Below are 23,102 nucleotides of genomic sequence, written 5' to 3'. Positions count from 1 at the left end.
GGTCTTCTTGGAAATCACGTCCATTTTCTTCTCAATTCTAAAGTTTTTCTAATATCTTTTTTAGAAATTTTTTTTCTCTTGTTTGGACAAATTTCCAAAACTACTCTTTTGGAGGTACCAAGTCTTAGCCAAAGACGTTAACGAGATAGCCCGCCCAGAACCTAGCAGACGGGGTAGAATAGCTAACTCTCTCTGTGGATGCAACGGGCTACTGAGTGGTCTCTTTCTGCATTGAGCTAGTGCTCATTTTTATCCTTAATGCCAAATATTCAGTGCTACAAGGGGAAGAGACAAGACTTCCATATTTTTGAGGTGGCTGATGTGATTTTTAAATTAATTTATATTTTTTAAGTAAAGTACTCCATGCAATATTATTGGGGTGATGATATATCCTGATTTGTTTGTGATAGTTTTGGTTTATGCCATGTTGCCCCAGTATAATCACGAATAGTGTCTCCTTTTATTTTCAAAGCCATCCTGGTTTTTATGATAAATTCTAGTCATTGTACTTACAATACTAGTCAATGTATCTAGCAAAAGTATATCAGATTTGTTCAGACCAGCTTGTCTGCTGAGAAGAGCTGCTTAAAATTAAAAAGAAAAAGAAATCAGTTTGGAAGCACTGGAGAGTCATCAAGGCAATGAGGAATTGTAAAGCCAAGATTTGGGGAAAGGAAAGCCCTAAGAGATGAGCACAGATTTTGGATCCTTTTCTTGAGACAATTGTCACTTCCAAAATTAGTGGCCAAGAGACTAAAAAACTTAGCAGAGCTTTCAACAGACTCATGGAGTTGGGGGCATTATAACTGTATTCAAGTCCTGCCAAGGAGCGGAAGCCCTAGTAAACAACCTAGGCTTTCATTTGGAACTCTGAGTCAAGATGAACCAGAAATAGAAAAACTCACACAGGGACTGATGCCAAAAATCAAATATTTTCAGATTAGTGTCCCTAGCTTAGTTGCTTGCCAGAAGCAAAAGTTAAAATCCTCTCTGGAGGAAGATATATGTTACAGAGCCTCATGTTGTTACTAGAGTTTTTCATGTACTGTATCTGTCACCTGGTGAAAAATAATTAGACGTGAGAAGGCAAGATTTAGACAATCAACAAATAGATAAAGGGGATTAAGAGTACACTTATTTTGATGAGCACTGAGAAAAGTACAGAATTGTTGAATCAGCATATTGTACACCTGAAACTAGTATAACATTGTATGTTAATTATACTTGAATAACAAAGTATATAAATATATATTTTAAAAGAAAACATAGGACAGAGTGAAAAGATTTACAGTTGTATTCTAGGTGACTGAGGTTCTTTAAGGTAAGAAATAAAGATGATGAAGAAGAAAAAAGATACACCTAAAAGAGATCCAGATAGTGGATTAATCACATATGGTCTCTAAAATAACTGTTATTAAAATATACAAATAATTAAAAGATAACATGTTAAGATTTGCCAGACAAATAAAAATCATAAATAAGAATCTGGAACTGAAAGATATAGTTACTGAAGATGACTTATAAGTAGATGAACTTTTTGGGGTGATGGAAGTCCTCTCAGACTGGATTATAGTGATGATGATGGTTGTACAATTGAGCTAATATACTGAAACCATTGAGTGTATATTTATAGTAGGTAAATTATATGGTATATAAATTGCTTCAATAAATGTATGGATGGGTTCAATGGAGTAGATGCCGTCAAAGAGAGAATTAGGGAACTGAAATATAGAGAGGAAGAAAATACTCAAAGCATGTAGAGACAAAATAATGGGAAGTAAATATAGAATTTTGAAAGACATGTAAAATATGGTGGAAAGGCCTAATATGCATGGAATCAGGAAAGGGGAGAGAAAATGGAGCAGAAGAAATAATTGGAGAAAAATGGCTGAGAAATTGCTAAAACAAGCAAATGACACAAAGCTACAGCATTAAGAAACCCTAGGACAGCAGGCAGCATCAGTACAAAAAAAGAAAAGCTGAAAAGCAGTCAGGGCTGGAAGAATGGTTAACTCTTGTTTTCAAAGGAGCAACAATATTGACAACCAACTCTTCAGTGAAACAATAGAAGTCGAAAGAAAATGGTGTGAGATCTTTAAATTGCTGAAAGAAAACAATTGTTAACCTGAATTCTATATCTGCCTAAAGAATTCCTCAGAAATGAAGAAAAACTAAAAGTTTCTTTTTTTTTTTTAATATGCTAAAGGAAATGCTAAAGGGCATCTTTTGGACAGAAGGAAAATTATTTCAAATCAAAGCTCAGAGATGCAAGAAGGAATGAAGAGCAATAGAAATAATAACTGGGTAACTAATTGTAAATATTTACTCTAAAAATAATAATAAGTCCTGTCTTAAATATATGGGGAATAAAATATATGATGAAAGGGGAACTCAAGTCTGAAGAGATTAATGAAGCTAAATTCTATGATCCTTATATTGTGTAGGATGATAAAAAACTAATTTGTATTAGCCATTAATAGGTCAAGGATGCATGTTTTAAACTCTGGATAATCTTCAAAAGAATGATAAAGGAATATAGAAATAATAAGCTAAGAGAAGGAAGTAAGAATAAGAAAACATACTCAGATAATTAAAAATAAGGGAGAAGATGGAGAAAAAGGATTCTATAGTAGATGAAACAAATAAAAAATAGTAGTCTTAAGCCCAAATATATCAGCAATTATATGAACTATAAACAGAGTAAATACTTAAAAGTCAAAGATAATCAGATTGAATTTTTAAAAACCTATACACTCCTTTAAAGGATACAGAGGGCCAAACATAAAAATGTAAAAAGACATACCACGGAAATACTAACCAAAAGAGAGTTTGCATAGCTATATTAGTATCAGATAAAGTAGACCTTTTAATAGGCAAGAAGAACTGTTAGAGATGAAGAGAGATATTTCATAACATAAAAAAAGATTCAACTCACCAGGAAAATATATTTCTAAATGTGTATGCACTTATGAAACACACACACACACACACACACACACACACACACACACACTCCCTCTCAATTGTAAGACCTGCAAGGAGAAATAGAGATGTTGATTAGTTAGAAATTTTAACATATCTCTCCTAGTAACTGATACACCCAGCAAACAATAAAAATCAGTTAGATGGGGGCACCTGTCTGGCTCAGTTGGTAGAGCACGTGACTCTTGATCTTGGGGGTGTAATTTCTAGCCACACGTTGGGTGTTTAGGATTTTTGAATCTATGAATCCGCATTGGCTTAAAAATAAAATGTTAAGAAAAAAATCAGTTAGGATATAGACAATTTGAACAAAGTTAATTAACAAGCCAGTCTAGTTATAAAATAGTACACTCAACAAATTTAGAATGTACACTCCTTTCAGTACACATAGAATATTTGCCAACATTGCCCATGTTCAGTTGTGAAGCAACTCAGCAAATTTTAAAGGATTGAAATTATGCAGAGTATATTTTCAGATCACAGTGACATTAAACTAGAATTCAGGGACAAAAAAGATAAGTGAAAAATCCCCATATGTTTAAAACTTAAGCGCTCATGGGTCAAAAAAGAAATAGCAATGAAAATTAGCTAATATTTAGAAATTAATTCCAGTGAAAATATGACAACCCGAACATGAAATGCAGCTAAAGCTATCCTTTGAGGGACATTTATAGCCTCAAATATATACATTAGGAAAAAAGAGAGGCTTAAAAATAAATAACCTAAGTGTTAATTTCAAGAACTTAAAAAAGGACAATTAAATTTTTTAAAAAAGTAGGAGGAAGAAAATAACAAAAATAAGAGGGAAAAGTAATGACGTAGAAAACAGACATCCCATAGAATCATTAGAGACAAAAGACTAATAAAATCAGTAAATTCTGGTGAAACCAATTAAAGAAAAAAAAGAAAGGAGAAATAAGCAGTACCAGGAATGACACAAGGAACATCACTACATTAAAAAGATAATAAAGGGATATGATGAATAACCCAGTGGTAATCTTATGGAGTGAGATTTTAGAAGAAATGACAGATTTTCTAAAAATGCCACTTATCCAAACTGACATAAGAAAAACAACAGTCTAAGTAGCCCTGTATCTACTCATATGAATATGTAATTAAAAACTTTACCACAAGGACAACTTCAGCCTCGGATGATTTTTCTGTTGAATTCATTAAATACTTAAGGAAGAAATAACACATAGTTTCTACAAACTTCCAGATAATAGAAGACTTCTAAGAAGTTAGCATAATTTTGATGGTAAAACCTGATGTGATAAGAAAGAAAAATTCCAGGGCAATTTTATTCATGAATGTAGATTCAAAAATCCTAAGCCAAATACTAGCAAAGTGAATCCTGCAGTAAGTTACTACATCATGATCAAGTTGGTTATCTTCCAGATATGCAAGGTTAGGGTGAGACATTTAAAAAATCAGAGTAATTCAGTATATAAAGAATTAAGAATAAAATATAAAAGAATAAAGAATAAAGACAAGAATCCCGTGATTATCTCAATAAATGCAGAAAATTATATGTGATGTAATTCGACATTTATTCATGATTTTTTTAAAAAAGAAGACTCCCCACAGTAGTAACCAAGAAGGAAATTTCCTTATGCTAAGAGGTTATCTACAGAAAATACTCTATGTCATTAAAAAGTAGGAAACATCATACATAATGAGAGATAAGTTAAAACTTTCCATTTGGTGGTAGGTAAGGACAAATAGACCAGTTATCACCACTTCTATTCATCATTGTATAGTGGATCCCTGCTAATGCAGTGAGGCACAAAAGAGGAATAAAAGTATTCAGATGAAAAAACAATGAGTATAACTAATTATTGGGAGATTCAATTACTATATATGTAGAAAATTCAAAAGAAATTTCAGATAAATTGTTGGAACTTGCACTAGAAAGTAAGGAACTTGGAACTAGAAAGTAAATGTAGCAAGTGTGTTGGACACAGGTAAATATAAAAAAATGTATTTCTATTTATCACTAATAAACAGAAATTGAATTTACATTAGAAAAAAATAATCAAATACCTAGGAATAAATCTAACAAAAATTAAGAAAGCCCCTATATTGCAAAACATTTAACCTTATTGAGAGAAATTAAAGAAGATCTAAATAAATGGAAGAATATATCATGTTTATGAAATTGAGGGCTCCGTTTTCCAAAGATGTCAGTTAATCTCCAGCTGATAGAGTCAGTGCAATCCCAGGCAAAATCCCAGGAGGGTTTCTGTGAACTTTGATAAGCTTCTGACGTTTGTATGGAAACACAGAGGACCAGAAATTGCTAAGGTAACTCTTGAAGCAAGTAAGGGAAGTAGACTTTCTCCACCAGATAGTAAGGGTTATTGTTAGGCTAGGGGGAATGATGCTGTTCAAGGACTGGTTCAAAGACTGCTGGAATAGACCAGTGGAAAAGAATAGAATCCCTTGGGGCACCTGGGTGGCTCAGTCGGTTAAGCATCCGACTTCGGCTCAGGTCATAATCTCGCCGTCCATGAGTTCGGGCCCTGCATCGTGCTCTGTGCTGACAGTTCAGAGCCTGGAGCCTGTTTTAGATTCTGTGTCTCCCTCTCTCTCTGCCCCTCCCCTGCTCATGCTCTGTCTCTCTGTCTCTGAAAAATGAATAAATCTTAAGAAAAAAAAAAAGAATAGAGTCTCTAAACAGACTTGTGTACGTATACACATATTATCAATGACAAAAATGACACCATAGAACATTCGGGATAGAATTGTCTTTTTTATTTTTCATTTGTTTGTTTGTTTGTTTGTTTGTTTAACTAAGCTTTACACCCAGTGTTGGGCCTGAACTCATAACCCTGAGATCAAGAGTTGCATGCTCTACCAACTAAACCAGCCAGGCACCCCAGAATTGTCTTTATTATTATTATTATTAGTTTATTGATTGATTTTGAGAGAGAGAGGGATGGGCAGGGAGAGAGAGGGAGAGAGAAAAACCCAAAGAAGCTCCATGCTGTCAGTGCAGAGCCTGACGTGGGGCTCGAACTCACAAACCGTGAGATCATGACCTGAGCTGAAATCAAAAGTCAGGTGCTTTACCAGCCGAGCCACCCAGGCACCCCAGAATTGTCTTTTTAAAATAAATAGTTGTGGGACAACTGGATGTCAATATTGAAAAATAATAAAACTTGACCCTAAACTTACACTATACACCAAACCCCCTTCCAAATGAATTCAAGATCTAAATGTCAGAGACAAAATAATAAAATATCCAGAAGATAATGTAGGATAATACACTCATGTTTTGGGCCAGGGAAAGAATTCCTACATACGACCTAAAAAAACCAGTTATAAAGAAAAAGATAAAATCAGACTATATTGAAATGAAGAACTTCATCGGAAGAACTTTATCAAGAGGCACAGTTAAGAGAGTGAGAGCAATAAAAGAACGACAGAATTGAAAAATGGGTAATAGGCTTAAACAGGGACTTCCCAGAGGGTGATACCTGAATATCCAATAAACATGTGAAAAAGTGCTTGACTTCGTTAAGTCTTCAGGGAAGTGTAAATTAGAAACTGCATAAAATGTGCCTGCATTTCCACAATGCCTAAAATTAAAAATGACTTTGAATAGGGGCGCCTCGGTGGCTCGGTTGGTTGGGTGACTCTCGAGTTTGGCTCAGGTCATGTATGATCTTGCCTGCTCACGGGACTGAGCCCCAAGTCAGGCTCCGTGTTGACAGTGTGGAGCCTGCTTGGGATTCTCTTTCTTCCCCTCTGTCTTTCTGCCCCTTCCCACCCCTCCTTGTGCATGTGTGCATGCACATGCACTCTCTCTCTCTCTCACCCTCCCCGCCCCTCTCATAATAAATAAACTTAAAAAATTTTTTAAAAATGACTTTGAATACCAAAAGGTGGAGAGGATTTGGAGAAATGAGAATTGTCACGCACTGGTGGGGAGAGTGTGGACTGGTACACCCACGCGGAAGACTTTGGAAGCGTTAGCTGATGAAATGAAACATAAGCCTATTCCTTGAGCCTACACTTCTACTCTGATGCACGGATTCAACAAAAAATGAATACATATGTACCAAAAAGCATGGATAGGAATGTTCGTTCATACAGCAGTCGTCAAAGTGGCCCCAAACCAGAAACTACTCAATGTCCATCAAGAGTGTAATGTAATGTGTGTGCACGCACACACGTGCGCACACACACACGCACATTTTATGGTCTATTTTATACAAACGAGAAACTATATACCAATAAAAACAAAGTAGAGCTGTACAACAAGTTGGATGAGTCTCGTTGCCATTAATGTGTGAAGGAAGTCACACACACCACACATCTGTATTTCATTTATATAAAGCTCAACAAACAGGCATAATGAAACTATAGACTTTAGGGATATGTGCTTAGATGCAAAACGATAAAGTGCTGTACAAATTCAGGTAATAGCTGTAGGGACGGGCAGGGGTGCTAATTAGGAGAGAGCATGATGAGAGTTTCAGGGATACTGGCAAAGTTCTATGTTTTGATTTGAGTGATCGTTACGTGGATGTCTACTTTGCAATAAATCATTGAGCTGTAGATTTTGTTTTGTGCATTTTTCTCTGTATATTTCACCATGTAAACATTTAAACATCAAAAAATCATGTACCTTTGCCATTGTTTTCTTGATTTTTAATCAGTTTAAAATACCACCCACTGACTTACCGTTACACTTTAGATCTTTCCCCCTTCCCTTCTTTTGAATTGACGCTGTTTACATTACGTAAACACTATTCACTGGTGAGACCAGAGATTACTGATATACTATGATGACAAATCCTTTCTTGTGCAACTTGTTTTTTTAACTGTTAAAAAAACATCACCTCTTTTTGATTTGTGTATGCATTTGTATGTTTATAAACATATGCTTCCCTCCTTCAGTCCTTCTTTCTTTCTTTTTCTCTTTGCCTCTCATTCTTCGCCTGCCTGCCAACAGCATTTCTCAACCTAATTTTGCTCTTGGCCAAACATACCAGATAATGTGCCACTTCCATTTTGTGTCTCCTGCTCTCATTTGCCCTGGCTGCTCAGAGAGCCTGTTCTGGAACAGGCTTTTGTGTGGGGATTTCTTTTTTGCCTGCCTCCTGCATTGTTTCTGTTTCTTGGATCCCAGGTTTTCTTCTTTTTTGGTTTGCTGCTTTAGGTGGAGCATATCCACTCACAATTTACTAAGCCAGCATAGGAGATACATTTTTCAAGAACTTAATCTCTGAAAATATCTTTAGTGTGCCCTCCCCTTAGTCAGTAGTTTGGCTAGGTGTGTAATTCTAGATTGAAAATCCTTTCCTCCACATTTTGAAGCAATACTCAGTTGACTTCTAGCTTCTGTTGTTGCTGTTGAGAAGTCATGGGCCATTTTGATATTCGTCTTTTCTGTGTGAATAGATTCTTGTTTTCATGGAGGCTTCTAGACTTTTAATTTTATCCCTGGAGTGAAATTTCACGATACTGTACTTTTGTTGTGTCTTTATAGATCACTTTGCTGTGGATTTAATCAGACCTCTCAGTTGGAAGACTTTTGCTCTTACTCTGTGAAATGGTTCTTAAGGATTATGTGTTTGTTTGTTTATGTCTTTACTTATTTTAAGTCATTTCTTACCATTTTCTCTGTGAACTACTAGAAACTCTAGTAGTCAAACTTTGGATTGATCCTTTTCTTATTTTTTCCCTCTGTCCTTGATTATCTCTGTGTCTTATTGTCTTACCTTCTAGATGGTTTCTTTTATTTCCTAGTCGTGGATTGAATTTTTAATTCTGTCCATTGTATTTTTTTTTTTTATTTTAGAGAGAGAGAGTGACAGTGCACACACATGGAAGCAGGGGAGGGGGGGCGGAGAGAGAGAGAGAGGGAGGATCCTAAGCAGACCCCACATTCAGTGTGGAGCCTGAGAGGGCTCCATCCCACAAATTGTGAGATCATGACCGGAGCTGAAATCAAGAGTCAGAAGCTAAACCCACTGAGCCTCCCAGGCGCCCCTGTCCATTGTATTTTTACTTCTCAAGAACTTAACATTTTTCCCTGAAATATTTCTTTCCACAGCATCCTCTTCTTTTCTTTTAATAGAGGCAACAGCTTCTCTTACAAAAGATATCAGTTATGGTTTTTGCTATTTTCTTCTGCTTCCTGCATTATCTCTGTCCTCTCAGGCCTCCTTATTTTGCCTGGTTGTTTAGGTGTCTGATTTTCAGTGTGGGTTGTCCTTTCATCTTGAAAGGTAAGGATCTTAAGAGCTTGTTGGAAACTTTGTGCTTGAATAGGGCTCATTCACCGAGGGGCCTCCCTGCCGAGTGGCGGGGTAGTGAGCCAGTTTCTTCATTTCTCAGTATGTGTGACGAGTTTTACTCTGGGGCCATTCCATTTCTTCAGAGAAGGATTTCCTAATCCTGCGCGGTATCCTGATAGCCAGGCAGGCAGGGGACAGGCTCTCACTGTTCCATTTGCCCTCTCTTTTCAGCCTGGTATCCGCTCCTGCTCTCTTCTCTTTGATTTCTCCAGCCTTAAGCCTGGCTCATACTGGGAAAGGGGAAGGAGATTGTGGAGTTATGCCCAAGAGCGGTGAGAACTTGAGGGGCTAACTTCTCACTGTAGAGTTTAGCTCGACTCCACATCTCACTGCCACCTTCCACTATGTCTGACGTCTTCAATGCCTGAGCCTTTCTGGGATTCTGTGAGGCCAGTCCACTCACCCTGATCCGTTTTCCCCTCCGCTGGAATTCTAGTGTCAGCCTTCTTCATTCTTCATTATGCCCCAGTTCAGCTGTCACTCTTCCATATACCTACAGTCTTCAAGACACTGGTTGACAACTCTCATCTGCCATTGTCACCTCTCTCCTTCTGTTTGTCCTCATGTGCTTATGTTAACTCTTTGTGGGGGGCAGAAACCATGACTTCTACATCTTTAGTTTTCTTGCAGAGGCAAGCACAAAGGTTTAGGAAACACTGATTGATTGATTGATTGACTGATGCCCACGTCGCTAACCATTGAAGTACTCTGCCTCTCCTGCCTTCTTGAACCTTCTCCCCATGTCCTCCCTTGTTTCTTACTTGTGGGTGGGTAGGTGCAGATGATAGCATCTACCGGGGTGCTACATCCACCTCTCCGTGGGCTCCTTCTCCTTTCTGTCGCCTGGGTGCCCAGCGATCCCCGACCCTGCCAGGCCTCAGCCCATCACCTATGCCAAACACCTCTGCCTCCTTTGGCTAAGCCGCCTTGCTTCCAAACTGCCTGGAAAGGAGGAGTAGGGAGGGGAAGGGAGGACCATTCTGAGATGCCTGAAGGGGCTGAGTTTCTTTTCCTCTCCTAAGCAGAAACAGGGTGCTCTTAAAATAGCTTTTAGAGCTTTGTGACGTGAATACCGCCACGCAGCCCTTCTCGGGATTGGCTTATTGTTGAAAAGAAAAGTCTCCGGGAATGTGTATGCCGCACTTGATGCTCATGGCAGATTTCGAGAAGCCGCATCTTGACTGCTGCTGCTAAGTGGCTTCAGGGTAGAGCGCTGCCAATGTCCAGGCCTGGGCTGGCGTTCGCAGCATCTCTAATTGATGCCTCATGGTGCTGCTGCATCTCTTGACCTCAGCTGGGTGGGCTTTTGTCTCCCTCTTCCCCTCATGCATTTGCGAAGCTGGGAATGTGAAGCGTTTCCACGGCTGCGTGGACCACGGCGTCCTAGAACCATGAGGAGCACTGAGGCCATCTCAGTGATCAGTAGGCACCTTCTCCCTCTCTTTTCCTTCTTTGTAACTGGAAGGTTGTTTAAGCGTGGTCCGTTTCTTCGGCTTCCTCGAGTTTTTTTTCTATCATGAGACTCACTTGACTTTCACCAGTAATTTGACTTGGTGGAAAGGACTAAAGGTTCTGACAAGAGTATTGTGCTTTGCTGTTCCCCACAACGTCTCACGCCATCAGCGTATCCTTCCTTCGCTTCCCAGAGACGAGGATCTGGAAAATTAAAAAGAAAAAAGTGTTTGTGTTTTAAATGGCCCGCGCCTAGAGGTAAACTTGAAATGCTTCGGTAAAGTCCTGTTTCACGGTGATCTGGAGGGAAGAGGGCCCCTTATCGAGAGATTATATGAACACATCGTTTTGCACAAAAACAATATGGTTTTAGTCCCATAATCTGGAAGTGCGTATGGTGAACACTCAGCCCTGCTATTTAGTTATTGCCAGGAAGAAAAATGGCTATGGTTCAAGTATTCTTAGACAATTTAATTTTTTTTTTTTTGGTAAGTATTTCCCAATCTTAAATTGCTTTATAGTTAATGATACCATAGAGCAGGTCACTTAATTTGTGGCATATGTTTTGCAACTAGTTAATCTTCGAGGGCACACCAGAAAGCTGCACGGTTGGAAGACAGACACGGTCCAGCCTTTAAAAGATGGGCGTTGGATTACATCTCACAGAATTGCAGGCTGGAAGTATTTCGGTTCGGGGAAACTTGATTGCCCATTCATCCTCATGTTAAAGTGGCTTAAAATCGTTGCTGCAAGGGGATGGCTGGCTCTGCCCACGAGTACCGAGTGCCTTTTATTTAGGCTTGTATCTTTGCCAAGTCCTTCTTCAGGAAGACGGCAGCTCTGCCCCACAGGCCCGCTATGTCTTGACTCATGCGTTCCCATACTTCACTAACGACACAGGAGAGCCGCATTCCAGATGCCAGCGAGAAGCTTTACCTCACAGACGGGGCTGCCCAGCACTGATCGGACCATTGGCGGAGCGAGGTGATGTTTACCAACAGGTTGTCTGACCTGTGCCTGAATTCAGCCTGACCGCTAGAAAGCTCCTAATCTGACATGATGTTAGCCTTGAGCTTTCATTGAGTCGTGCTCTGTCCTGATGCCATTGTGGAGTGTTGATGTCAATGCTGGCACAAAAAAGCCCCGTGTACCCCTTTGGTGTGTTTGTTACCGGTTGTATCCAAACCATGGTTGCTGGGCTTCGTTTGACTTGTAGATGATTGTTGCTTGTCCCAGACAGTGGTTTCAAAACTTTGGAGTTTGATTGCCTACAGATGAGGCACATATCTTCCAGCTGTCTCCAGTCCCCACCGTTCCCTATCATCTCGTACTTGTTGTTTCACTCAGTTACTTTATCTGTCTGGCTCCTGTGGCCGTTTGAGTTTGCAAATCCTGCTTTACACAGTGTGATGGTTAATTGTATGTGCCAACTCAGTGAGGCCATGGTAGCCAGATATTTGGCCCAACGCCAGCCTAGATGTCCCTGTGGAAATATTTTTAGATGAGATTAACATTTAAATCATTAGACTTTGAGTAGAGCAGATTTCCCTCCGTAATGTGGGTGGGCCTCGTCCCATCCGTTGAAGACCTTAAGAGAAAAAGACTGAGCCCCTCTAAGGAAGAGGGAATTCTGCCTCCAGACTGAGTTAAAACTTCATCTGCAGCATCAACTCTTCCCTGAATCTCCGGCCTTCTGGACTACCCTGTAGACGTTGGACTCTCCAGTCCGCATAATCTTGTGAATCAATTCCTTGAACTAAATCTCTCTCTCCACGCATCTACACATCATTGATTTTGTTTCTGTGGGGATAATTAATACACACAGTGAGCTCTTTATAGAGACCTGCAGGAGCAAACAGTTGGTTTCCTTGTGTCTTACGAATGCTGAGTCACGTAATTGGAAATATTTCTCCTTTGCATTGACTTTAAAAGCTTACAACCAAATTTGCATCGTAACCGTAGCAGCTTTAGCAAATACGTACTGATAGATACAGACTACCCACCACTGGCAGCAGAGACTCACCCAGAGAATGGTGGTAGGGATACCAGATTCCGATTGTGTTGGGAGGGCATTTGGTTAGCGCATTTCATTTGAATCCCCCCTCCCCCCGCCTTCCTCCTCCTGCATTCGGTAAGTGTCTCAGTCCTTTTGGAGTGCTGTAACAGAACACCCATAGCTGGGGGGCTTATAAAACAACAGAGATGTATTGCTCACAGTTCTGGAGGCTGGGAAGTTCATGATCATGGTGTTGGCAGATTTGGTGTCTGATGAAGGGCCACTTCCTGGTTCACGGATGACCGACTTTGCACTGTGTCCTCACATAGCAGAAGGGCCTAGGGATTGATTGCTCTGGGGTTTCTTTTACAAGGGTGCTGATCATAAGGGGTCTCTTTCATAAGGGCTCCGCCTTCAGAACCGAATCCCCTTGCAAAGACCCCCCCTTCTAATACTATCACATTGGGGGTTAGCACTTCAACATATGAATTCGGGGGGGATGCAAGCATTTAACCTACCACGGTACGCATCTTAAATATTTTGCAGAGGGGCGCCTGGGTGGCTCAGTCGGTTGGGCGGCCGACTTCGGCTCAGGTCATGATCTCGTGGTCCGTGAGTTCGAGCCCCGCGTCGGGCTCTGTGCTGACAGCTCAGAGCCTGGAGCCTGCTTCAGATTCTGTGTCTCCCTCTCTCTGACCCTCCCTCGTTCATGCCCTGTCTCTCTCTCTCTCAAAAATAAATAAATGTTAAAAAAAATTAAAAAAAAAATATTTTGCAGAACAAGATATAGGTGTAAGCAACCAGAAAGGTAGAGTACCTTTTTATCCATCTATTTCAAGATAGCATACACTTTTGAGTCATGACCGGAGAGAGCAGCTTCAGTGAGCAGTTCTGGAGGCACTAGATCATCTTCAGCTGCCTTACGCTAATGCGCTTCAATCATGGCAGACCACGTCTTCTTCAGACATTGGCTTTGTGGGTCCGTAGTGAACTTCCCAGTGTGCAGGATGCTTTGGTGACATTTTCTTTAGAAACTGCAAACTGATCTATAAGGGTGGAAAGCAGATGAGTGATTGCCTGGAGACGGCAGGGAGGAGGGGTTTCAGAGGGACCCGAGGAATCTTGGAAGTGATGAGTATGGTCATTAGCATGACTGTGATGACCGGATCACAGGTGTAACAGGTGTATACACATGTTAAACCTTATCAAGTTGTACTCTCTAAATATATCTTGTATCCCAGGAAAGCTGTTTTAAAAAGGGGAGGTTGGAGTCAGCATACCTAAGGTCAGCATACCATGGTTAAGCCAAGGTGTTTATATTCTCTCCGGGGCTGCTCATTTATTCACACTAATTAAAAAAAAAAAAAATGTTGTTGCACGCGATTGTGTGGCAGACACTACGTGTGGCCACTAACAGAAAGAGAACAAGGAAGAAGGAAACCGGAAGTAGATGATGAGCTTCCTTCCGGAGACGCTGAGCTCGGGGTGTCTGAGGACTCCTCCAGTAGAACTGCGGAGTTCAGGCTGTTGGAAACACTGAGACACGCTTGCCAAGAGAACAGGGCTTGAGGTCGTGATTTTGATCTGTCCCATGAAGAGTGGACAACTGCAGCTGGGAGGTTTAAGGTTTATTAAAGTAAACGTGTAGAACAGGTGGCTGGAAACCCAATGGACGTCTTAGCGTGTGTGTTCTCCCTGAACCAGAAGACTTGAAAGAATTCCTTTTCTTCCTCCGTTCCAAAGAAAGCAGTGAAATGTTTGTATTTGGAGTCTAGACCCCCTTACCTCAGTGGGTTGTTGCAATGTCTTTGTGTCCTGGGGCTGCACGTGGGGCTTCCAGATACTTGGAAGTTGACCTCCACTCAGACTTTTGTGAGGAAAGTAGATGGAAGTCACAGATGTGAGGAGGCAAGGGGAACTGAGGATACAAGAACGGTTCAGTATCACAGATGGGGGTTCTGAGAGGCTGGTGGATTTCTGGGGCTTTGGGAGGGGGCCTGAGGGCTTGGGGGGAGTCCCTGGAATGAGAGGCCTGTGCCTGCTTCCCTTGAGGACACAGCAATGTGCCACATTCGGGGATGGGGTAGCATGTGGATACCGGAGGGACTTAACACCATGCACCCTGGCCCTGGGAGCCACCACCAAGGACTCCTGTGGTCCCACCTGGTTTGAGGGAAAAGAGCAGGTAGCAGGAAAGGATGGCTGATGGGCATCCTGGAGGTGGCTCTGGGAACTGGACTCCCACAGGGCCTTTTCCCTGTTCTCTGGGTCCCATGTAATTCCCCAAGGTGTTTCTCTAATGCCAGGAAAAGGGAAAAGTCCTTAAAAACATTTTTGAAATGACTTCCATTGAGAGATGCCTTGAGATCCAGATTTAATTGGATTTGGAAGAAATAAAGTAACGTCATATCCCTCGCACTCAGTGTGTACCAGTTATGGAGCACGTGTATGCCTATTACAAATAAGACCAGGTCAAGGTCTTCAGGGAGGGGCGCCTGGGTGGTTCGGTCAGTTAAGCTTCTGACCCTTGGATTCAGATCCGGTCATGATCTCGTGGTTTGCATGTTCAAGCCCCGCATCGGGCTTTGCACTGACAGTGCAGAGCCTCTTGGGATTTTCTCTCTCTCCCTCTATTTGTGCCCCTCTTGCTCTCTCTCTCTCTGTCTCACTCTCAAAATAAATAAACTTTAAATAAAAAAAGATCTTCAGGGAACACACACTGGGGGGAGAGCAGGTTCTCTTCTGGAGGGTTGATCAGGCAATCAAGTGTTGGTACAAGGAATCATACAGAGGAGGGCTGGGCAGGGTTGGGGACCCTCTAGAAATCACCAGTTCCCTTCCCTTGCCTAAATCTTTCAGTAGGATGAGACTACATTGTCTTTAAAGGGTTTGGGTAACATAGGCCCACGTTTGGCTGTATTATGTGGTCCCTTAACTCTGATCCTTTTAATTTTTTCAAAAATGTTTTTATTTATTTTTGAGACAGAGGGAGACAGAGCATGAGCAGGGGAGGGGCAGAGAGAGAGGGAGACACAGAATCCGAAGCAGGCTTCAAGCTCTGAGCTGTCAGCCCAGAGCCCAACACGGGGCTCGAACTCATGGACTGTGAGATTATGACCTGAGCTGAAGTCAGACGCTTAACCGACTGAGCCACCCAGGCGCCTTAACTCTGATCCTTTTAGGTCTGTATGATTACCCACTTTGACTGAGAACCCCGCACTGTGATATCCATGGTCAGAACAGATTTTAGTTAAGACTGCACAGCATGGTAGTCCTGGAAAACAATCATAAAACTCTTTATAATCTGGGAGGAAAAGATTTCCCTATGAGAAACTCATTTTGTTCACCCATTTTATAGTTGATGAATGATGGGAAAAGAAATTCTGATCCTCATACAAGTTCCCAGGTGATTTGTTTTTGGAAAATCTTAAGAGCAGGGTGTCTACTCTTGACTGATTTTCTAGACCCCTAGAAATACTAATTTGGTGTTGGGAAAGATGGGCCTTGGAGCCATAGATTTGGGTTCATACTTTGACTTTGCTTCCAATTATTTGGATGACCTTGGACATATATCCGGAAATCTGTATTTTCTCTTCTTTGAAGTAGGAATAATCTATCTCATAAACATGGGGAAATACAGGGAAATAGATTTACTCATTCTTTTATGTACTTATTGAGCAAATGTTGCTGTGTGTCTCCTTAGCGTGCTTGGAGGTTGGTGAGTTGAGTGATGAGGGGGTAAAATGTCAAGACCTCATCATGTCAGGTCTTCCAGACAAGAGAAGCATGGGTTTTATACTAAGCATAATGGGAAACTCCTGGAGAATTTGCCAGGAGTCACCACCAAGTCTAATTCATTAAAAAAAATTTTTTTTACATTTATTCTTTTTTTTTTTTTTTTTGAGAGACAGAGAAAGAGCACAAGCTGGGGAGGAGCAGAGAGAGAGGGAGACACAGAATCCGAAGCAGGTTCCAGGCTCTGAGCCATCAGCACAGAACCTGACGTGGGGTTCGAACTCACAGACCACGAGATCATGACCTGAGTTAGACGTTTAACCTACTGAGCCACCCAGGTGCCCCTGAGTCTGATTCGTTTTTTAAGAGAACATTCTGGCTATGGTGTGGAGGATGGAAGTAGAGAGACCTCGTTAAGAGATATGTATCTAGTATCTAGAAGAGAAAAGGAGCTTCAACTGGACTAGTGAAGTGCACTGGTAAGAAGTAGAAAGAGGAGGGGCACCTGGGTGGCTCAGTCAGTTAAGCGGCCGACTTTGGCTCAGGTCATGATCTCACGGTCCGTGAGTTCGAGCCCCGTGTCGGGCTCTGTGCTGACTGCTCAGAGCCTGGAGCCTGTTTCAGATTCTGTGTCTCCCTCTCTCTCTGCCCCTCCCCCGTTCATGCTCTGTCTCTCTCTGTCTCAAAAATAAATAAACGTTAAAAAAAATTAAAAAAAAGAAGTAGAAAGAGGAGGTATTTTGGAAGTACAGCTAATGGATTTGAAGTGAAGGATGAGGGATAAGGATCAACAGAGGATTATTTTAGGGTTTTGGAAGGTGGTATCATCTCCTGGGAGTGGAAAGACTTAGGGCAGGGTGGTGGCCAGCAGGGGTTCTGTTTCGGACAGCTACATTTGAGATGCTTGTTGGGGACATCAAAAAGATAGCTGAACTATTGACAGTAGCCAGAGTATGGAAAGAGCCCAAATGTCCATCGACTGATGAATGGATACAGAAGATGTGGTATATATATATATACAATGGAATATTACTTGGCAATAAAAAACAACGCAGTCTTGCCATTTGCAACAATGTGGATGGAGCTATTGTGTATTACGCTAAGCAAAATAAGTCAGAGAAAGACAAGTATCATATGATTTCACTCATATGTGGAATTTAAGGTACAAAACAGATACAAAATAAGGGAGGGAAGCAAAAGTAATATAAAAAACAGAGAGAGAGAGAGAGAGACAAACCATAAGAGACTCTTAAATACAGAGAACAAACTGAGGGTTGCCTGTGGGGTGGTGGGCGGGGGGAAGGGCTAACGGGGTAAGGGGCATTAAGGAAGACATTTGTTGGGATGAGCAGTGGGTATTACATGTAAGTGATGAATCACTAAATTCTATTGCTGAAATTATTATTACACTATACGTTAACTAACTGGGATTTAAATTAAAAACAAAAAAAGAAGAAGACAGCTGAATACTGACTCATAGAGCCCAGGGGGAGTCATCAGCACATGGGTGGTGCCCACAGTTCTAAGACTGGGTGAGATTGTCCAGAAAGAAAAGGGTCCAAGAGCACTAAAATGCAGAGATTGGACCAAGAAAAGATGAGCTAGCAAAAATCACTGAGTAGGAGCTCTCACTGAAGTTGGAGAACTGGACATGTGGTACCACAGAAGCCAAGAGAAGAATCACTTTGACCGCCGGCCAGCCCCAGACACACGGTGGACACTCAGAGAGAGTTAGTTTCCCCTTTAATGGAAATAGTATCATTCATTTATTTTAAGTCTCTCAAAAGATAGAACATTACCTTTCATGCGGGCATAAAATCAATTTGCAATGGCATTTTTTTCCTCTTTCATATGTCTTTCAAGGTTGAAATATAGAGCCCCGAAGAGTCGTGGGTTGGTCACCCCTCTTCAAAAGCATACATTTACCAGCCTGCAAATCCACCAAGTGAAGATTTGCCTTTTTCTGCCTTAAGTTCACATGATTTAATTTGCCCGAGTAACCTGCTGTCATAGGTTTTCACGGAGTCCTGATAGCTAACAGAGTAATTAATGCTTTAGGCTTTTAGGAACTGTTTCAGGTTTTTATTAATCACTGTTGTGATTGCACATATGAATTATGAAGGAGTTATTTTGGTAGTTGGGTTTCCCCTTCAGAAAAATTTCCATATTTGTTCATTATGAACTGATAGCCTGGAGAAGAAGAATAAAAATGGGGAATGTTGCCTGGGTCCTATGCAGACATTTCAAATTATCCAGAGTAAGGATTACTTTACAGTAAACAGAAAGAGTGTGAGTTGTTTGAAGTTGGTAGTTAAACGTTTTCTCTTTCCCCCACCATAAATTAATTAGAGATTCTCTGTGACTGCCCCCTGAATATATGGATTTTGTAAACTGTTTAAAGACGTGTTAACATCAGAAGGAATTTTGTGGGTTTTGTGTGGTTTGTGTATGATTCCCGCGTTTGGAGGAATCCCTCCTAGGACCTTCATGATTCGTGTGCTGTTCTTTTGGGAGTTTTCCAGGAGACAGAGGTATCCAGGTAACTGGAAAGAAACAGAAACCCATCCTTCTTATTCCTTCTAATTTTATTTCGGGGCAACATCATGGAGTTTCCAAAATTATATGATTGTATGTGAGATCAGTGTATGAAAATGGAATGCGATGGCCCTTTTCAGGTGCTTAGGACCCAGTTCTACAGTGTAAAAAACAAAGCACAGGAACTGTTTTCTTGGAAGCTCCTTCCCCTAAGGCATCCCCTCACCCCAGACTTTTGCAGGGCTCAGTGCGTAAATTCTAGTGGCTGCTTGTGAGTCCTGCTCGCCCCTTTCCTTGGTGTGGGGGTAAATGTAGATTTCCCCTGTGTTTACAGGAAATTTTACTCCCTGCCTTTTACTCTGACAAGAGAAGACTGGCTGCTTTCCTGGGAACAGGGCTCTTTTCAGTGATTAGAGTGATTTTCTGTGATTCTCCCATACTTGGAAAAGATCTTTTGCGACTACAAATAAAAGACAGAGTAGTTATATCACTGTATCGATGGAGGCAGGCCACTCTGCGAGTCTCCAGTGCCTTGACTATTAAGTGAAAATACCTGTTATTGCTGTAACTGCCATTTTTACTCTTCCTGAGTGGCCGGTTGGGGTGAGCGGTGGGAGAAGGAGCTGGGTTGGGCTGGAGGAAGTCCATTTGCAAAGTCAACAGCGGAAGTATTCAGGCAGAGCCTCAGACATCTGATCTGAATGCTGTATAGATAAGGGGGAGATCCGATACTCAGCAGATGGGCCATCCTGCTAATTCTAAGAGTCACTTGCTGGGACAGACTAGGCGCGTCTAATCTGATGGTATTTTCATCTTAATTTACTTGCAACCTGCTTTTTGTAGGTAACGGCATTTCTTTCTTTCTTTTTTTTTTTCCATTTTTTTTTAACGTTTATTTATTTTTGAGACAGAGAGAGACAGAGCATGAACGGGGGAGGGTCAGAGAGAGGGAGACACAGAATCTGAAACAGGCTCCAGGCTCTGAGCTGTCAGCCCAGAGCCCGACGCAGGGCTCGAACTCACGGACCGCAAGATCATGACCTGAGCCGAAGTCGGACACTTAACCAACTGAGCCACCCAGGCGCCCCGGTAACGGCATTTCTGACAAAGGTGATAAATTTGCTAAAGCTTAACATTCAAGATTCTTTCCTCACATGAGTATTATATAATTATATATACATTTGGGCTCAAAGTCCCAGTCTAACAAATTCCCTTCACAGGAGTACCATTTGAGTGCCCATTCTCGCATTAATTTTATTTGACATTATATCAACATTACATTCCTAGCCTAAAAGGAGAAATCACATGCGAATGCAGGGCTGTATTTTAAAGTGCAGTATTTAGTTTGGCCGTGAAAAAAGCAGCCAGCTAAGTCGCTAAAGCAGAATTTTCTAAATTAGTTCATATAAAGTGGCCCAAATGCACTAAATTTAAATTGTTGTAACAAAGCCCTAAATGCTGGTGCGTGTGGCTGTTTTGATATTTCTAACATTTTTCCTCTGGGGCTCCCAGAATTGACTACGATGGTGTCTTGGGAAAATTAACTTGGGAGCCTTCAGCGGTGAAAGAAAGCGACGGAAAATAAGTCACTGTGGTGTCGCGAGTGGAATTCGCTTACGTGAGACCCCACGCGAAAGTCAAAGACCTGATTCTTCTCCCATCTGCACTAGCTTCAGAGCGAGGAAGTTTATCAGTTAAAGGTGGAAGCATCCAGTTCCCAGTTCTGCTGAATAAAGAGTTTCACAAACACTGCCGTTGGGGGGTAGTTGGGAGCCCCATGCAAAAGCATTATTTCTCTGACCAGCTGCTCATGTGGCCACGGCATTGCCTAGCGCTAACAGAAGTGGACAAAAGCATGATTTGGGGTTATTAGCCCTAAATAAGAAACGGTTGTGGGGTATCATCGATATCCTCTGACTTGGGGTCTCGGCTGAATTTTGAATCAGTGGCTGCCACCAGGGAGGAAAGGAGCTTATCCCTAAGCAGCATCCAAGGGACCAAACGTGGCAATTTCTTTTGGTTCCAAAATGCTGACTTTTACATACTTTGTGGTCTGTGCGTTCTCGAGCTGTGCTTTGTGCTTGGCTATCACGGTGAATTGCAGACGGGGCTTTTGTTTTCAGAGAATCCACCAGCATTGGAGAAGACCCGCCTTTGGCATAAGTGGGGAGCGGATAGTTTGTCTCCCCTGTTTGTCTTAATTCCTGCATTCGTCCGTACTCCCCATGGACCTCCAACCCTGCCAGAGTTTACTGGTCCCAAACAGACACTTCAGTCCCCTCCATGCTGTCTTCAACGTGTTTCTGAAGTGTCACGTGGCTGGTGACCAGCAGACCTGTGAACCTGTCCAGATGGCAGGGTCCCTCAAGGTCATAACTAGAGTGATTTCAACTGTGACCTCTGGAGTCATTATCCCCTGGGGGTCCCTTTGGTGCGCTGGCTACTTAATGCCATCTCTGAAAGGTAGGAATATTTCAGGGAAGAGAGGAGGAGAACGGTTGTGGTTTATGAAGCAGAAACTTTTGAGTCCGTATTGGCCGTCATCGTCATCAGGGCAGACAGCTTTGTTCTCGGCGCTTTCCTTTGGCTTTGAGGATTTTGTGATTTTCTTACCTGATCTCTTCTGCTTAAGCTTCTGACTAGGCCTGTGGGGTATGTTTGCATCCAGGGGTAAGCTCTGGTGATGCCGATGTGGTGTTTTGTTTCAGACTTCTGGTATAGCCTTTCCAACCGCCTGCAAGGTACTCTGTGCAGAACTAAGAGATTTGTAGTTTTCTGGCTGTCGAGGCCATTCTGGATTTCATAGGGAAGGGATTTTGAGCGCTGGAAGGGCCCCAGAGGTCTGGGCCACCTTAGCACAGGTAGATAAGCCTAGAGAGGTGAGGAGCCAGGTCTCTGGACACTTACCCAATCTTCTCTTCTCTTTCTGGCCGTTGCCTGTAGTCTGATCGGAGAAGCTTCTCACTGTGACGCCCATGTAGTGGGATGCAAAGTGCTAGAAATCCCTCTGCTGTGAGCTGATAACAGCTATGTTCCGGCACCCTAAAATGGGAGGGCGCTTTGAGACTGTGGAGTTGAATCCCGAGGCCCTAGGCTCGGAGTCGATGGGCTGGGACTGGCACCTAGCTCCCTTGAACTCTCCATTCAGTTATCCGCCCCCCTCCCTGACGTGCTGGGGGTGGAGGGTGATTAGAGGCACCCACTGGCACATTCTCTCTCTGCTCTCTTCCTGCCAGCTACCGAGTGTATCCCTGCCAGGCCTTTATCACCCCCAAAGAAGACCTAAAATCTTATTAGGGAAGTATTTACCACAGAACTAATCTGTCCTTATTGAGGCCATGCCTGTGTTTTAAACTCAGTTAAATGAACTACCATTCCCTTAGAAAATATCCATTTCTTTGGAACTCTTGCTGCTGGCACCAGCTGCCCATGGGTGTCTTAGTCTAAACAAAATACACAGACTGGGGGCTTATAAACAACAGCAATTTGTTCCTTGCAGCCTGGAGGTAGAGGTCTGAGATCACGGTGCCAGCACGTTTGGGTGGAGGGCTTCTTCCAGGTCACAGACTTCTTGTTGAATCCTTCTCTGGAGGAGGGGGCTAGGGAGTACGAAGGGGTCTGTCTTATTTATAAGAGTACTAGTGACCGAACCCCCTCCCAAAGACCCTGCCACTCCTAACACCGTCACGCTGGGCGTTACCATCCCAACGTGTGAATTTTGGGGGGACACAAACATTCAGATCGCAGCAAGGGGGTGACACTTTTCAGCCAGGAAGTGGTGAGGTTCTGCTCTGGAGTGGACTGAATGATTGGGGAGGGGGCGGGCTGCTGATCAGAGAGTGGCTCAGATCAATAATAACTGTAGACAGTGACCTTGGAGATGATTCCCTCTGCCCCCAATCCCCTTAAAAATGACTCCTCTTTGCTCCCGAAGACCGTCTTTCTACAGATGCCCGCTTTGCCCTTAACCTTCAGCCCTGGGATGGAGAACCATTTCTGAACGGGTTGCCAGTTCTCACCCCCCAGCACTTACGTTGCCTGGCTCGTCGCTTGGCCTGAGAATAGGAGCCCAGGTAGGATCTGTATTGTGTGAA

The 23,102-nt window shown here is 42.2% G+C and overlaps 1 protein-coding gene across 2 annotated transcripts in view; it reads left to right on the top strand.

The window, feature by feature from the left end:
• Window positions 1-23,102, top strand: part of FOXN3 (forkhead box N3) — a 392,452-nt gene that overhangs the window by 18,295 nt on the left and 351,055 nt on the right. The window lies entirely within an intron of this gene.

The sequence above is a fragment of the Panthera tigris genome, chromosome B3, assembly GCF_018350195.1.
Source record: "Panthera tigris isolate Pti1 chromosome B3, P.tigris_Pti1_mat1.1, whole genome shotgun sequence".
Classification (NCBI taxonomy): Eukaryota; Metazoa; Chordata; class Mammalia; order Carnivora; family Felidae; genus Panthera; species Panthera tigris.
The sequence above is the reverse complement of the archived record's forward strand: the minus strand, read 5'-3'. Positions and strand labels throughout refer to the sequence as shown.